Genomic DNA, 15,140 nt, shown 5'->3' with positions numbered 1-15,140 from the left:
GCCGAACGTCTAATTCTCTTGTTTAGATTAATAAACGGTGATGTGTTTCACACTATCATTTATCGCGATTAATATTGAACAGAGATAATAGATTTTGTTCTCGAATATTATTTATCGATGAATGCCGATTTACACGTGAGAAAATTTTTAATGCATATAATGTGCATTACTGGGCGAAGGAAAATACGTTTGTAATCTGAAAACGAAATTTCCAAGTTTGCTGGAAATTAAATATTTGAATCGAGATTATAGGAGACTTATTAGGCCATGCGTTCTTCCGAACAAAATGAGAGGCGACAATTATGTAGAATTTTTTTAATAAAAAACTTGCCGGATTTATTGAAATATTTACCACTACATATCCGTAAAACCAAGTGTTTTAACATGATGGAGCACCACCTCATAACAGTAGTCGTGCAAGATATTATCTTAATATGTATAAATTTTCCAGTCTTGGATTGGCCGAGGTGATCCCGTCGCATAGCCCGCAAGATTACCTGATTTAAATTCATTAAATTATTTTTTATAGGGTCATTTAAAAAATTTTATTTGCCGAAATCCTGTGGAAACAGTAGAAAATTTGGAAGAACAATTGCATTGTGCAGTAGCAACAGTTACATTAGAAATAATACAACGTGCGCAAGAAAATCTGATACGCAGAGCACATGTGTGTGTAGAAATGGAAGGTTTGCATATGCTCTAAAATATTTAATCGGCTTTTTTCAGAGCCACAAACATATTTAAAACGTTGAAATGAAAATCTTGGATTAAAATTATTCACGTAATATCTAATTGACTTATTTTACTTCTAGTCCCTGCTTCGGTAATATCAATTAGAAAATATTCTCTTATTAAGTAAGTTGTATTCAAAATAGCGATATTTAAATATCATGCATAGTTTTTAAAAATCTTTAGCAAAACAGTAAAATAGCGTACATGCTTACGCGCCACGCACGCGGCGCGCACACCGCTCCTGATTCATGTGTAAGTTGGAGCGCTTATTCGTTAGCTTAAAATTGCTCTCATTGAAAAAGTAATGTTCAGACGCAATTTTGTCAGAGGAAAAAGTTGTTTCTTTTGGCATGGACAATGTCGCTATGAATTCCGTGTCCGCGAATTCTGGGACACCCTAGTAGATTAATTGATCCTAAGACTAAGACGATTACTGTAAGTAAAGATGTAACATTTAAGAAAGATACAAACGGAAGCTTAATCAACAATGATAAAGAAATTCAAGAATATAATATAGATTCAAGGGACCAGGAAGATGAAAAAGAAGATAAAGGACAAGAACCAGAACAGAGAAATCAGAACAAGAAGACAAGAAAGAACAACAAAGCGAGCGGGAAGAGCCTCCGGCGGCAGAGGACAAAAAACAAAAATACTCCACAAGACAAAACGAAAACTTAAGGAAGCAGCCATACACAATTACCGACCCCTCTAAATTTCTAAGGACGAAGAAACCAGTAAGTAAACCAGGGTTTATAACATATTTGACAAAAGAACAATATGCTGAGACGCCCGAAACGTATAAGAAAGCAATGGAGAGTGCTGACAAGCGAAAATGGAAACAAGCAATTAAAGAGGAGATCGGGGCACTAGAGAAAAATAATACGTAAGAGAAAATTAAACGCCCTCCAGGAATAAAGACACTTATTACAAAATGTTTCAAAAGAAGACAACAGTTACCGAAGAGATCTGATTCAAGGCAAGACTTGTAGCTCGAGGATGCGCATAAATTAAAGGGCAAGATTATAATGAAGTATTTTCGTCGGTGGTAAAATATAATTCAATTAGATATCTCTTGGCAATGACAGCGACAGAAGGATGGACAGTCACGCAAATGGACATTATTACAACATATTTGTGAGTGATTTAAAAAAGGAAATATACTTACTTACCTAATCACCGGAAGGAATATCAAAAGATAAAGACAAGACAGAGGTATGAAAACAGAAAAAAACTATTTACGGATTGAAACAAAGTGGTCGAAAGTGGAACGAAGAATTAAATAGAAAATTATACGAAAAATACGAAATGAAAAAATTTGAGGCCGATCCGTATATACAGGGTGAGTCTGATAAAAAGTCCACCATGTTTTTCTCGAAAACGGTTAGGGATAGGGGAAGACATCCAATATCAAAATTGTAGAACAAGTAGGGGCACATAATTTGGTAACCTTGAATGTCAATTTTTTACACAAAGAATTAAAAAAAATTTTTCTTTTAATGGAAAGGGGTACTTTGTAGTCACTTTATCGATAGTACTCAATGAGCTTAATAACTTGTGTATCAGTGTATCTTTCGAAAATTCAACCGTTGTCAGAATATCAACAAAATAAATCAGAATAAATTTTTTGTAATTTGTGTATTTTTGTAAGTTGTGTAATTTTGTAAAAAAAAAGAAAAAAAAATTATTGTAATAAAAAAATTGATTCCAAATTTTCGTTCTGATTTATTTTGTTGATATGGTGGATGATAATGAAAATTTGGAATCAATTTTTTTATTACAATAATTTTTTTTTTTTTTTTTTACAAAATTACACAATTTACAAAAATACAAATTACAAAAAATTCATTCTGATTTATTTTGTTGATATTCTGACAACGGTTCAATTTTCGAAAGATACACTTATACACAAGTTATTACGCTCATTGAGTACTATCGATAGAGTGACTACAAAGTACCCCTTTCCATTAAAAAAAAAATTTTTTTTATTCTTTGTGTAAAAAATTGACATTGAAGGTTAATCAAGATCACCAAAATATGTGCCCCTACTTGTTCTACAATTTTGATAATGGATGTCTTTCCCTATCCCTAACCGTTTTCGAGAAAAACATGGTGGACTTTTTATCAGACTCACCCTGTATATGTAAAAAGTACAGGAAAGAAAAAGATAATATTAACAATATATGTTGATGATCTTATTCTAACAAGTGATGAGACAGAAGGAAAAAGTCTAAAGAACTATTTAGAAAGAAATTTTGAAATGAAAGATTTAGGAAAAGCAAAAAATCTTCTAGAATTAGAAATACAACAAAATATAACGGAAGGAGAATTAAAAATATTGCAAAGAGCAACATACAAAACATTGATAAAATATGGCATGGCCGAATGCAAGATAATAAGAATCCCAACGGACATCAATGTAAACCTCGCAAATGGTAAACTAGATAATACGGAAAAAAATACGGACGAGTCGGAGAACGAGTCAAAGGATTTCGTGAAAGATATCAAGAAGCAGTTGGATCCCTACTATTTATTGTTTAAATTAGCAGACCGGACATTGCTTACGCGGTTAGTGCAGTAAATAGATATTGCAACGAGCCCAAGCATATACATTGGACGGCAGTTAAACGAATATTTAGATACTTGCGCGGAACAACAGATTATTGTTTAAACAACAAAAATGTAGATTGTAAAATAATAGGATTTAGCGACGCGGATTGAGGTAACGATAAAAGCGATAGAAAATCAGTAACAGGTAATACTTTTTTGCTTAACGGTGCAGCTATTGCATGGAATAGTTGCCTTGTCCACGGTGGAAGCCGAATACATCGCTCTCTCATCCACATGTCAAGAGGCCGTGTAGCTTCAAGTGTTATCGAATGATGTATTTAGCGAATATACAAATAGCGGAATTTTGATTTATTATGATAATAGCGGTGCAATGAGTTTGTCTAAAAATCATAATATAAATCGAAGAACAAAGCGCATAGATATTCGCTACCATTTTATTAGAGAATTACAGAAAACAGAAAATGTAACAATTAAATATATTGTAAGAGTGCTATTCTAAGCTGCTCTTAATAATCAAGACAACACTTGATCTTGTAACAAGCATTTATTAATGATTTTACACTCGTGTATCTCTCTTACTGTAACTAATTATTTAAATAATATAGCCGAACAAGCTTAGAGGGAAAACGCTCGTCTTGACATTTTGTGTAGCTTCTTAATTAATTTTCCTATAACCAGAGCAACCAGATAAACAACCGCTTAGAAACCTTACTCGCATGTTTAGATGTTTAAATGTTCGCGCACTTCCGACTACATGGCCATGACGTCTGCATGACGTCATGGCGCACACATTCAAAATATAAAGAGATGCGCAGAAAGAGTAAGATCTCTTACAATATCGCACTGATGAAATGGTGGCAGATATTCTAACAAAACCTTTGCCCAAACCGAAACTGTAAAATAGTCGATAGACTAGGGTTTAAATAATCATTAAAAGAAAAAAATTTATTTCAGGCGGCATGTTAAGAGGTAAAATATATTTTTGATTTATTTTAAAATTGCGCGCTTCCGTGTTTATATCCTCTATCGGAAAGGAAACAATTACTTTTAAGTTGCTACACTACATATACAAAAAGCACGAAAAAACGCTTTCTTCTGTTCTCGGCAGTTGTACGGTGCGCACGTATCTTTTCTTTTCTATATAGTCTATCCCAAAGAATATTGGAATATTTCATCACCTAAATGAAAAACTTTGAATCCTATCTACATATGCTTGTGAACAAACAATATATTCCATCAATATTTTACATATAATTCTTAATTTCCAAATAAAACAAATTATTTTGTAAAACTGTATGTATTACACAAGTTATTTTGCATACGTAAGAGCATAAATTACCTTTATCCTCTTTTCACGGTATTATTTATTATCTTCCTATTACATGTTATATATTTTAATAAAAGTAATTTATGCTCTCACGTATGCAAGATAACTCATGTAATAAAATATTGTAAAATATTGTAAAATATAATATTAAAATATATAATATGTGATAGGAAGAGAGAGAGAGAGAGAGGGGGGGAGGGGAGGGGGAGGGGGAGGGGAGAGAGAGAGAGAGAGAGAGAGAGAGAGAGAGAGATTTTTTTTTGATTGATTGATATTTATTAGCTTTCTCAGCTATTTGTAAAATACAAGTCTAATTTACATTAATTACAATATACTCCTTTAACTCTCGCTTAAACGCTTCCAGTTCTTCGATTCGTCTTATTTCAGCTGGTAAGGCATTGTACATTTTCACTCCCTCATAAAACATACTCTTCTGTGCACTCGTTGTCCTACGAAATTGTACCACAATGTCCCCAGCTTGCCGTGTCTGTCTTTCATTCTCTTTTCCCACTATTGTTAACTTATTTCTTAATTGATCCGGTAACATATTCTTTAAAATCTTAAAGATAAATATACATACATTATAATTCAGCCTCTGTCTTATGGACATAAACTGCAGCGCTTGCAGCATACTCTCCACTTTGGTATATCTATCACATTGCAATATGACCCTCATGGCCCGGTTTTGCGCTTTTTGCAATTCATTCAGTTGTGTTTCTCCCATATCAATTAACAGCGTCGCACAATACTCAAAGTGAGGCGCTATGATTGACTTATATATAATACATCTAGTGTATGCCGATATGTAGTTACCTATTCTATTTAAAAAACTCACTTTTTTCCCTATTTTCTTTAGCATATAATCACAGTGGTCCTTAAATCTTAACCTATCGTCAATAATTATGCCTAGATATTTCATTCTTTCCACACGCTCTATCTCCGTTCCATCCAAACATTTCAGTGTAATGTTACCTCTCAGTTCTTTTCGTACACTTCGAACTATCATATATTTCGTTTTCCCTGCGTTCATTTTTAACTTATTTGTATTCATCCATCTTTCCACTGTAACAAATGCCATATTCATTTTTCTTTCTAATTCCGCACTACTCCCTCCAGTCACATACACTAGCGTATCGTCTGCAAACATTTTTATACTACATCCCTCCGGACAGACTTTAATTATATCGTTTATATATATTATAAATAACAAAGGTCCTAATACAGATCCCTGTGGTACTCCATATTCTGTGGCCAATAATGCAGACCATTCATTGTTAAATCGTACCTGCTGTGTTCTATTCTTTAAATATGATCTTAACCATTCTAAAGCTGTTCCTCTAATTCCGTATTGATATAATTTCTCTAACAGTCTTTCTCTATCTATCGTTTCAAATGCTCGCTTGAGATCCATGAAAATTACCCCCATTTTTGCCTCACTAACTACCAGTTTCCATTCGTCAATGACTGTTTGAATCGCTGTTTCACACGAATACTGTTTTCTAAAACCTGACTGATGTTCTGTTATAATACAGTTATCTTCTAAATACGCCTCAATTTGCTTTTTAACTACTAATTCTAATACTTTCTCGAATATTGGTAACATATTAATAGGCCTAAATTCACTTGCTTTTCTGGCTTTTTCTATTTTTGGAATCGGTATTATCGTAGACGTTTTCCAACCTTCTGGACAGCAACCTTCCCTCAAAGAGTTATTTATTATATCAATAAATTCCTCTTTTATTACATAAAATACTGCTTTAAGTATATCACTAGTGAATCCCTCCTCCGTACCTTTCTTTTTTGGTAGTTCCATAACAATTTTTTGTAAATGCTCTATTCTAATCATCTCAAAATTTTCCATTATTCCCTCGCTTTCAATAACAAAAATAATTCTTTTACCCGGACTTCCTAACTTATCTCTACTTATAGATTTTACTATGTTCTCAATACTCTGTATATAATATAAATTAAATTTATTAGCTATATTGCACCCTTCAGTATTATCTAATATTTCAAAATCTATATTCTCTATTTTTTTTGTACCCGTTGGTTCGCCCCTTATTATTTCTTTTAAGGTTTTCCACATAGATGTCGGATTTCCCTTGTTATGATCTATCATATTTTCATAGTATTCTTTTTTCTTTGTCCTGATTAGTTTAACCACTGCATTTCTTTCGATTTTAAACTGTGACCAATTTTCATCCGTGTCATCATACAACGCTTTACTGTACGCCTCATCCCTTTTAGCCGCTGCTTCCCTTATTTCATCCGAAAACCACTTTTTCCCTTCCCATATTTTCGGAATTCTAAATTTTTTTCTAGGTGCTGTAGCATCCAACGCATCTACTATATTATCGACAAGTTTCTTCGCTCTCACACTGACATTCATATCTTGGCTTTTTCCTAATTTATTTTCCACTAATTTAATAAATTCATCTACATTAAACTCTTTAAAATTCCTAGCATTAAATTCTCTGTATTTATTATCAATTTTATTCGCATTAAAATCAACTTTTAACCACGCATGGTCCGTTATTTTAGGTTCATGAATTACTTGCACTTCTATTTTATTATTAGCGTAAATTAAATCTATAATTGTCTTACTATCTTTCGTAATTCTCGTCGGTTTATTTACATATTGTTTCATGCCTAAGCTCAACATTGTCGTTTGTAACTTCTTTGTATAAAACGAGTCCAACATAATATCTATATTAAAGTCTCCTATTACTATACATTCTCCCCGTATTATTAATTCTTCTATTATATCCTCCAGAAATCTCACGAACTCACCATGTGATGAACTCGGTGAATGATATATTACTGTTATCACTCCTTTATACAATTTATCTTTCACCTCAATCGCAGCACACCAACAATTCGCTTCTAACTTTTTTACTAATACTATCTCATATTTAATATCGTCCCTTACATATAAAAGAACCCCTCCTGTATTTCTGTTTTCAGCATCACATCTAATCATACTATACCCCGGTACGTTCACTTCACAGTCTTCAATTTCAGCAGTCACTCTGGTTTCTGATAACGCTATGAACGCAGGATTCATTTTCTTCATAATCTGATGCTGTATCTCGTCTTTATGCGCCATCAAACTTTGCGCATTTGTATATAGTATTAATTCCGTTTCCTTCTGTAGTTGCTATTTATCTTCCTCCCATTCGGCCCTCCTCTTCTCCTCCTGTATCGCCCTCTTGAAAGTCGGACATTCCGGATCAAGTGCGCCATGCTCATCATTTATTTTCAAATTGTATGTTTGAATCTTAAACATACAATTTATACATCTTTTCTTTGTCGCTGTACATTCACTCACCTTGTGATTTCCTGCACATTTGTGACATGTTTCATTACGCGTACAATTCTTTGCAATATGATAATAACCCCAGCATTTAAAACATCTTTTAATGTTAATGTGATTGAATACAGGACACTTTCTCCATCCTACATTCAGTTTCCCTTTTCTCAACATTACTTCATGAGTCTCTTCATCTGCTTCAATTATTACGATACCATCTTTTCCTCTTCTTCCGGACTGATATTTCTCATTTATTTTCTCTTTAACTATTCTCTTCACTATTCGCATATGAATTCCTTCATTTTTCACGTCAATTTTGTTCTGCTTCTTAATTGTACCTATTAAATCATCATCATTCAACTCCATTTCTTCCTCGCCAATATTGACAATTTTTATCTTAGGTTTCATCCGCGGTGATTCAGTAACGTTAAAGTTCTCGCCCAGCTTGGCTTGTACTGTCGCCTTTAGCTTTTCCATTTCTTCTCCAGTCTCACAGCCGAGAATCACTGTTCCCTTACTTCCTTTTTTTAACTTCGTTATTCCCATAGCCATATTCTTGATATCTACCTTTTCTTTTATCAGTTTTTTAGTTGCTTCACTCTCCTGTTGCACCTTGGGTTTGACAATTATAATATTTTCTTTTTTCTTCTCTTTAACTGCTTCACTATAACATCTTTGAGCTCCTCCTGCCAGTCCACCCGCTCCTCCTTGTATAATTCTTCTCAAGTCTTCCAGTTCTTGTTTAATACTTCCAAATTCTTCTGGAACTATTTCCTTAACCATCATTTTAATTTCCTTCTTACATGCTGTTTCGTCTTTTATTTCTTTCACAGTTTTTACAAGCCAATCTATTTTTACGTCAATACTCGATGATCCACTCGCTCCTGATATTCTATTTCCACTGCTTGATGTCGTAAACGAACCCGTAGATCCTGTAGATCCTTGTCTTTCCCTGCTGCTCCCCGCTGCTGTCGGTGCCTTCTTCATATCTGCTTCACTTTCAATTGTAAATTTCTCAAATGGGCCAGGACACGACACCAGTTCGCGATTTCTATCATAAATTTTATGTTTACTTGTACATCCTGGATGATAAAACAGTTTAATACAAGATTTGCATGCAACAATCTGATTTTTTATTGCCTTCTTACATGCCGAGCATCGATACTCGTCATATTCATCGTTCATATCGATAATTACCGGCCGAAGCTGTTAATACCAGCATAGGCGGTCAATTACCTTTGTCCAAATTCACACGTCAGCGCTTTGTGTCCACCTTTAATGTCTACCTGTCGCGTGAAATCTCGATGCCTCATACAAGAAATATAACTCTCACGCTCACAAATCAGCATATTCCTGTTAGATAACACTCATGTCTATTCCCGGTCTATGCAACTATTACTTCAATACTTTTTCGCCACTCTCCCTCACTATATAATCACTTAAAAGTTATCACTTTTGCAGAGCGATGTTTGACACGTCTTCTCTCAGAAAAAAAAAAGAGAGAGAGAGAGAGAGAGAGAGAGAGAGAGAGAGAGAGAGAGAGAGAGAGAGAGAGAGAGAGAGAGAGAGATTAGGAAATTTTGTCGCGTGGGCTCTGCCTTTTTCCGGGAAAATACTTGGTGTAAGAGCGATCGACGTTGACGTCGAGTACTGTTGCGAATTCGGGCACGTGGATAATATTAACGCGGAATCTTTGTCTCTCTGGGATTCGGTCATATATGTCGCGTCTCGTATTACATGGTTGTCGCGCCTTTTTATAACCTAGTCTATTGTGAATTACTGTTGCTTATCGTCATTGTATAGGTTACCCGGCTATGTCCGGACATCGTCCTGATGTTAACTCCGTCGCGAGGAGTCTGAAATCAATAGAGTGAGAGCGTATTTCGCAACAACCGGCGAGAGTGTAAGAGAGAGTACGCGCGAGAGAGCGAGAGCAACCGAGCGTGTGAGTGAGAGAGAAAGAGCGTGGAAAATCCCGGGCGCCCGCGATTTGCCTGTGAATTTCGCCCGTCGGATCATGAAAAGTGAATTATTCCATCTATTGTATTACTCTCCAGTCTCACCGCTGATCCGATCTTTCGAACGTTCGCGAATTACAAGTCAGATTTTGAATGACTATCTGTATTGTCGCGGCTATTACATCGTAAAGTATTCTTCTATTATATCGACGCGCTGATCTCGGACTTGAGCTTGTCGCGATTGCAATTCTGTGTTCGATCGTTCGAAGTACTTTCTTTTGTATCAATTTTTGGCTTACTGTGTCTTTTACATTACCTCTTGTGATTATCTTCTTTTCATTATTATTATAGTCTTTAATTATATTTTGTTATATTAAATTTTTCTTTTATTACAATACGCTATTATATTTTTCTCTTACATTTGTTTTTATTTTTCTTTGTTTACAATAAAATTTATTACTATTATTTCTTCCGCTAATTTGCGTTATCTCGTTTCTTTCGTATTGTCTGATTAAACGTCCGTGTTGTCCGTTCTGTGTCCGTAACTTCGCGAAAAGATTGCAACATCTCTTCGGTAGCGTAATTTCGGCAACCACACCCTGCCCCTCTGCCGTTAGGCGAGCTAGTCAGCCCGTAGCGGGATTCTCGGCCTAGATTTCGTTTCGTTTAGTGATTAGTGGACTGACGCGTGAAAAACCGCGTCTGGCGCCCAAAACTTTAGTATCTCGCGGATATCACGACTGGCGTTCTGCTGCTGCACGCGCGGAACGACCAAGATCTTAGTTCTCGCCGCGTGTAAAATTAAAATCTCTTTGTTTTGCTGACGGCCCCGCTCCGTTCTTTCGACTTTTCGTCGAGTTGGAAGAAAAAGTCGTCACAATATATATATATATATATATATATATATATATATATATACACATATACATACATACATTGCGGAACGCATAATGAACTATTTGATATATTGGCCAATCAGAGTGTTGTAAGCGTGTAATAAGCAATACATTACAACATGGTAATCATAAATGTACCTATAAGTTAGAAGCACTTTAAATGTGCGATGAGAATACGACCAACTTTAGTCATATTACTAGTACATTTATCTGTGTGTGTGAAGTTGGCATCTCATTTTGTGGAAACTCATAAATAAATGAGAGTTCTGGCTTTATTTACAATAGTTCTAGAGTTCCTGATAGTTTAAACAAATAGTTCTGGCCACTAAAGCAAAAAAATCGATTCGGACAAACTGAGACGCCAAGTTCAAGCAGCGTCTCACTTTGTCCTATGGCGTTTTCCTTATCAGTAATTATCAGAAATGAAAAGATCTATAGTTCTACATGAGTTCTAAGAAGAGTTCTACCTTTTAAAAGCAAAAAACACTAATTAAACAAAAATAAAGACAACCGGATACCAATAGCTACAGATGTCGAGGTGAGATGCCAGTCGATTTTCGAGAGTTCTGCTTATTCTAAAGCAGTTCTCGTATAGTTCTGGGCATGTACATTGCCTTTCCAAAGAGTTCTGATAATTAAAACAATTAGAAATTTTTTTAACTAATTATTTTGACCGAAAAATGCATTTTTTCGACATTAAAGGTGAGACGCCAGTCGATTTTCAAGAGTTCTGATTCACTTAAAGCAGTTCTCATATAGTTCTAGGCATGCACATTACATTTCCAAAGAGTTCTGATAATTAAAACAATTAAAAAATTTGTTAAACAATTATTTTGCCCGAAAAATGCATATTTTCGAGCCTAAAGGTGAGACGCCAGTCGATTTTCAAGTGTTCTGCTTATTCTAAAGCAGTTCTCATATAGTTCTGGGCATGTACATTGCCTTTCCAAAGAGTTCTGATAATTAAAAGAATTAGAAATTTTTTTAACTAATTATTTTGACCGAAAAATGCATTTTTTCGATTTTAAAGGTGAGACGCCAGTCGATTTTCAAGAGTTCTGATTCATTTAAAGCAGTTCTCATATAGTTCTGGACATGTACATTACATTTCCAAAGAGTTCTGATAATTAAAACAATTAAAAAATTTGTTAAACAATTATTTTGCCCGAAAAATGCATATTTTCGAGCCTAAAGGTGAGACGCCAGTCGATTTTCAAGAGTTCTGCTTATTCTAAAGCAGATCTCATATAATTCTGGGCATGTACATTGCCTTTCCAAAGAGTTCTGATAATTAAAACAATTAGAAATTTTTTTAACAAATTATTTTGACCGAAAAATGCATTTTTCAACTTTAAAGGTGAGACGCCAGTCGATTTTCAAGAGTTCTGCTTTATTTAAAGCAGTTCTCATATAGTTCTGGGCATGTACATTACTTTTCCAAAGAGTTCTGATAATTAAAACAATAAAAAAATTTGTTAAACAATTATTTTCCCCGAAAAATGCATATTTTCGAGTCTAAAGGTGAGACGCCAGTCGATTTTCAAGAGTTCTGCTTTATTTAAAGCAGTTCTCATATAGTTCTGGGCATGTACATTACATTTCCAAAGAGTTCTGATAATTAAAACAATAAAAAAATTTGTTAAACAATTATTTTCCCCGAAAAATGCATATTTTCGAGTCTAAAGGTGAGACGCTAGTCGATTTTCAAGAGTTCTGCTTATTCTAAAGAAGTTCTCATATAGTTCTGGGCATGTACATTACATTTCTAAGGAGTTCTGATAATTTAAACACATAGAAATTTATTTAAATAATTATTTTGACCGAAAAATGTATTTTTTCGACATTAAAGGTGAGACGCCAGTTGATTTTCAAGAGTTCTGATTCATTTAAAGCAGTTCTCATATAGTTCTGGGCATGTACATTACATTTCCAAAGAGTTCTGATAATTAAAACAATAAAAAAATTTGTTAAACAATTATTTTCCCCGAAAAATGCATATTTTCGAGTCTAAAGGTGAGATGCTAATCGATTTTCAAGAGTTCTGCTTATTCTAAAGCAGTTCTCATATAGTTCTGGGCATGTACATTGCCTTTCCAAAGAGTTCTGATAATTAAAACAATTAGAAATTTTTGTAACTAATTATTTTGATCGAAGAATGCATTTTTTCGACTTTAAAGGTGAGACTCCAGTCGATTTTCAAGAGTTCTGCTTATTCTAAAGTAGTTCTCGTATAGTATTTGCCATATACAATACATTTCTAAAGAGTTCTGATATTTAAAACAATTAATAAATTTTTTATTTGGAAGAATTATCTGAATATTTGTGAAAAACGCACATTTTAATCACAAATTAGATTGCCCAAAACGCCAAACGTATATACACAAATTGACTTTGTAATACAACTTTATGCATTTTCAGAATAATTTATCATTATAAAAGCGTATTGTTTAAATAATTTTTGTCTCGTTCTTAGCATAACCCAGAACCACGGCGTGGACGTGACGAGATTATGGTTCCTCTTTTTGTTTTTTTGTTTTGTTTTGTTTTGTTTTTTTGTTTTTTTTGTTTTTTTGTTTTTTTATTTTATATTATTTAAAAAAATTGTTTTGTTTTATTTAAAAATTTTTTTGTGTTTTATTTGTTTATATTTTTTTGTGTTTATTTAACAAATTTTAAAATTTTAAATAGGTTAAATATTTTATAATATATAATTTTATATAATATAATATAATAGGTTAGAATATTTATTATAAGAGGTTATATTATATACTTATTTTATTGAACATATAATAGTACATGCGGCGTAATTGCGTAGTTGGTCGGTGATATTTCTATTCGTTTCGATTTTAGGTCGTCGTATTCGTACCAAGAAGCTCCTGTAAATAACAAAGCGACATAGTAACGCATATCGTTCAAATAATTTATAACGCCTCTAAGTACATATTTATTATTCGCTATAATAATATTTTTGGCAATATTATCTAAATTGTATATATTTGATTTTATTTTAACAGTTTTTAAATAATTGCTGTCTGTTAAAATACTTGTATCAATCATAATTTGTGGTCCATAAGTTTCATATATATCGCATGGATTATTGCATTTGATACATGTTTGTTTGAATGTCAGTGTGTCATTCAGAGAATCTTGAATATCTTGGAGGCCTCTATTCAATAATATGTCAACATTTATGCTCATAGCTGGAAATTTTCTTTCGTTCGAAACATTGCATACTTTGCATGTTTTATTTCTTATAAAACTTGGTAGAGCGACGAAAGTATACTCTGCTAAATGAGCAGCGTTGCACATCGCATCTAAAGAATTGAAGCGTCTGGTATATTTCGATGATTGAAATAATGTTGTTTCAATAAGAAAAGAGGCCCTTTCTGCATATTCGTTTTTACAGATTTTTCCTGTAGATGCAATTTTTAATGCCAATTGCAAAAAGCGATCGTCAATTCTTAGTAATTTATTTTTATATTGCACATGCATACCTATCATGTGTACTGTAATGTGAAGGAGAGCATCGAAAGCACATGTATTTCGAACCATTATATTTGCTCCTTGCAATTTTACCGGTTGGCATAAATTTCCATTTTTTATTACCGGTATCATAATTGCATTGTTCGATTCAACACTGTCCCATTCGGGACATTTATCTAAATATGTTTTTCTTTTAATGGTGCTATACTTTTTGGTATTTTTATTTATTAAGCCCATCCAATTTTCTTTATAATTTAAGGAATTATCCGAAATTTCAGATAAATCCGATATGACATGTGCTTCCTTATTATCATTATCCGAAATTTCAGATAAATCCGATATGACATGTGCTTCCTTATTATCATTATCCGAATTTTCAGATAAATCCGATATTACATAGGCTTTTTCATTATCATCGGAATTTTTTGTGGTAGATGTCATAGATTTATTTGTATTTTCATAAATCGACGTTGAATGTAGGAATGATACGTCATTGATAGAATCAGACGATGTAGATTTCTGTAAATTCTGTTTGGCAGAAATTTTAGATTCTTGCTCTGCAGCAAAATCTAAACGCAATCTGCCGTCAAGATAATGCAAATGACTGATCACTAATTTGTCCACTCTCATTGGAATACAACCCTTAAAAAGTCTACTTTTATATTCAGCGAAAATTGATTCCACCGAAGAAGACGTTGCAATTTCCATTCCCGCTTTAAAATAAGGACGCATAATGCCAGTCCATAATGGTAAATTTTTAATTAAATCTTTTATTTTTTGGGCAGCTTTCGGATTATAAAAAGCATTAACAATATTTCCATTGCGTGATATTAATGCTAAAGTATTAGCTTTCGTATATACTCCAT

The sequence above is a fragment of the Prenolepis imparis genome, unplaced genomic scaffold (genome assembly GCF_030444845.1).
Source record: "Prenolepis imparis isolate NDT839.2.m4 unplaced genomic scaffold, iyPreImpa1.0 SCAF_6, whole genome shotgun sequence".
Lineage (NCBI taxonomy): Eukaryota > Metazoa > Arthropoda > Insecta > Hymenoptera > Formicidae > Prenolepis > Prenolepis imparis.
The sequence above is the reverse complement of the archived record's forward strand: the minus strand, read 5'-3'. Positions refer to the sequence as shown.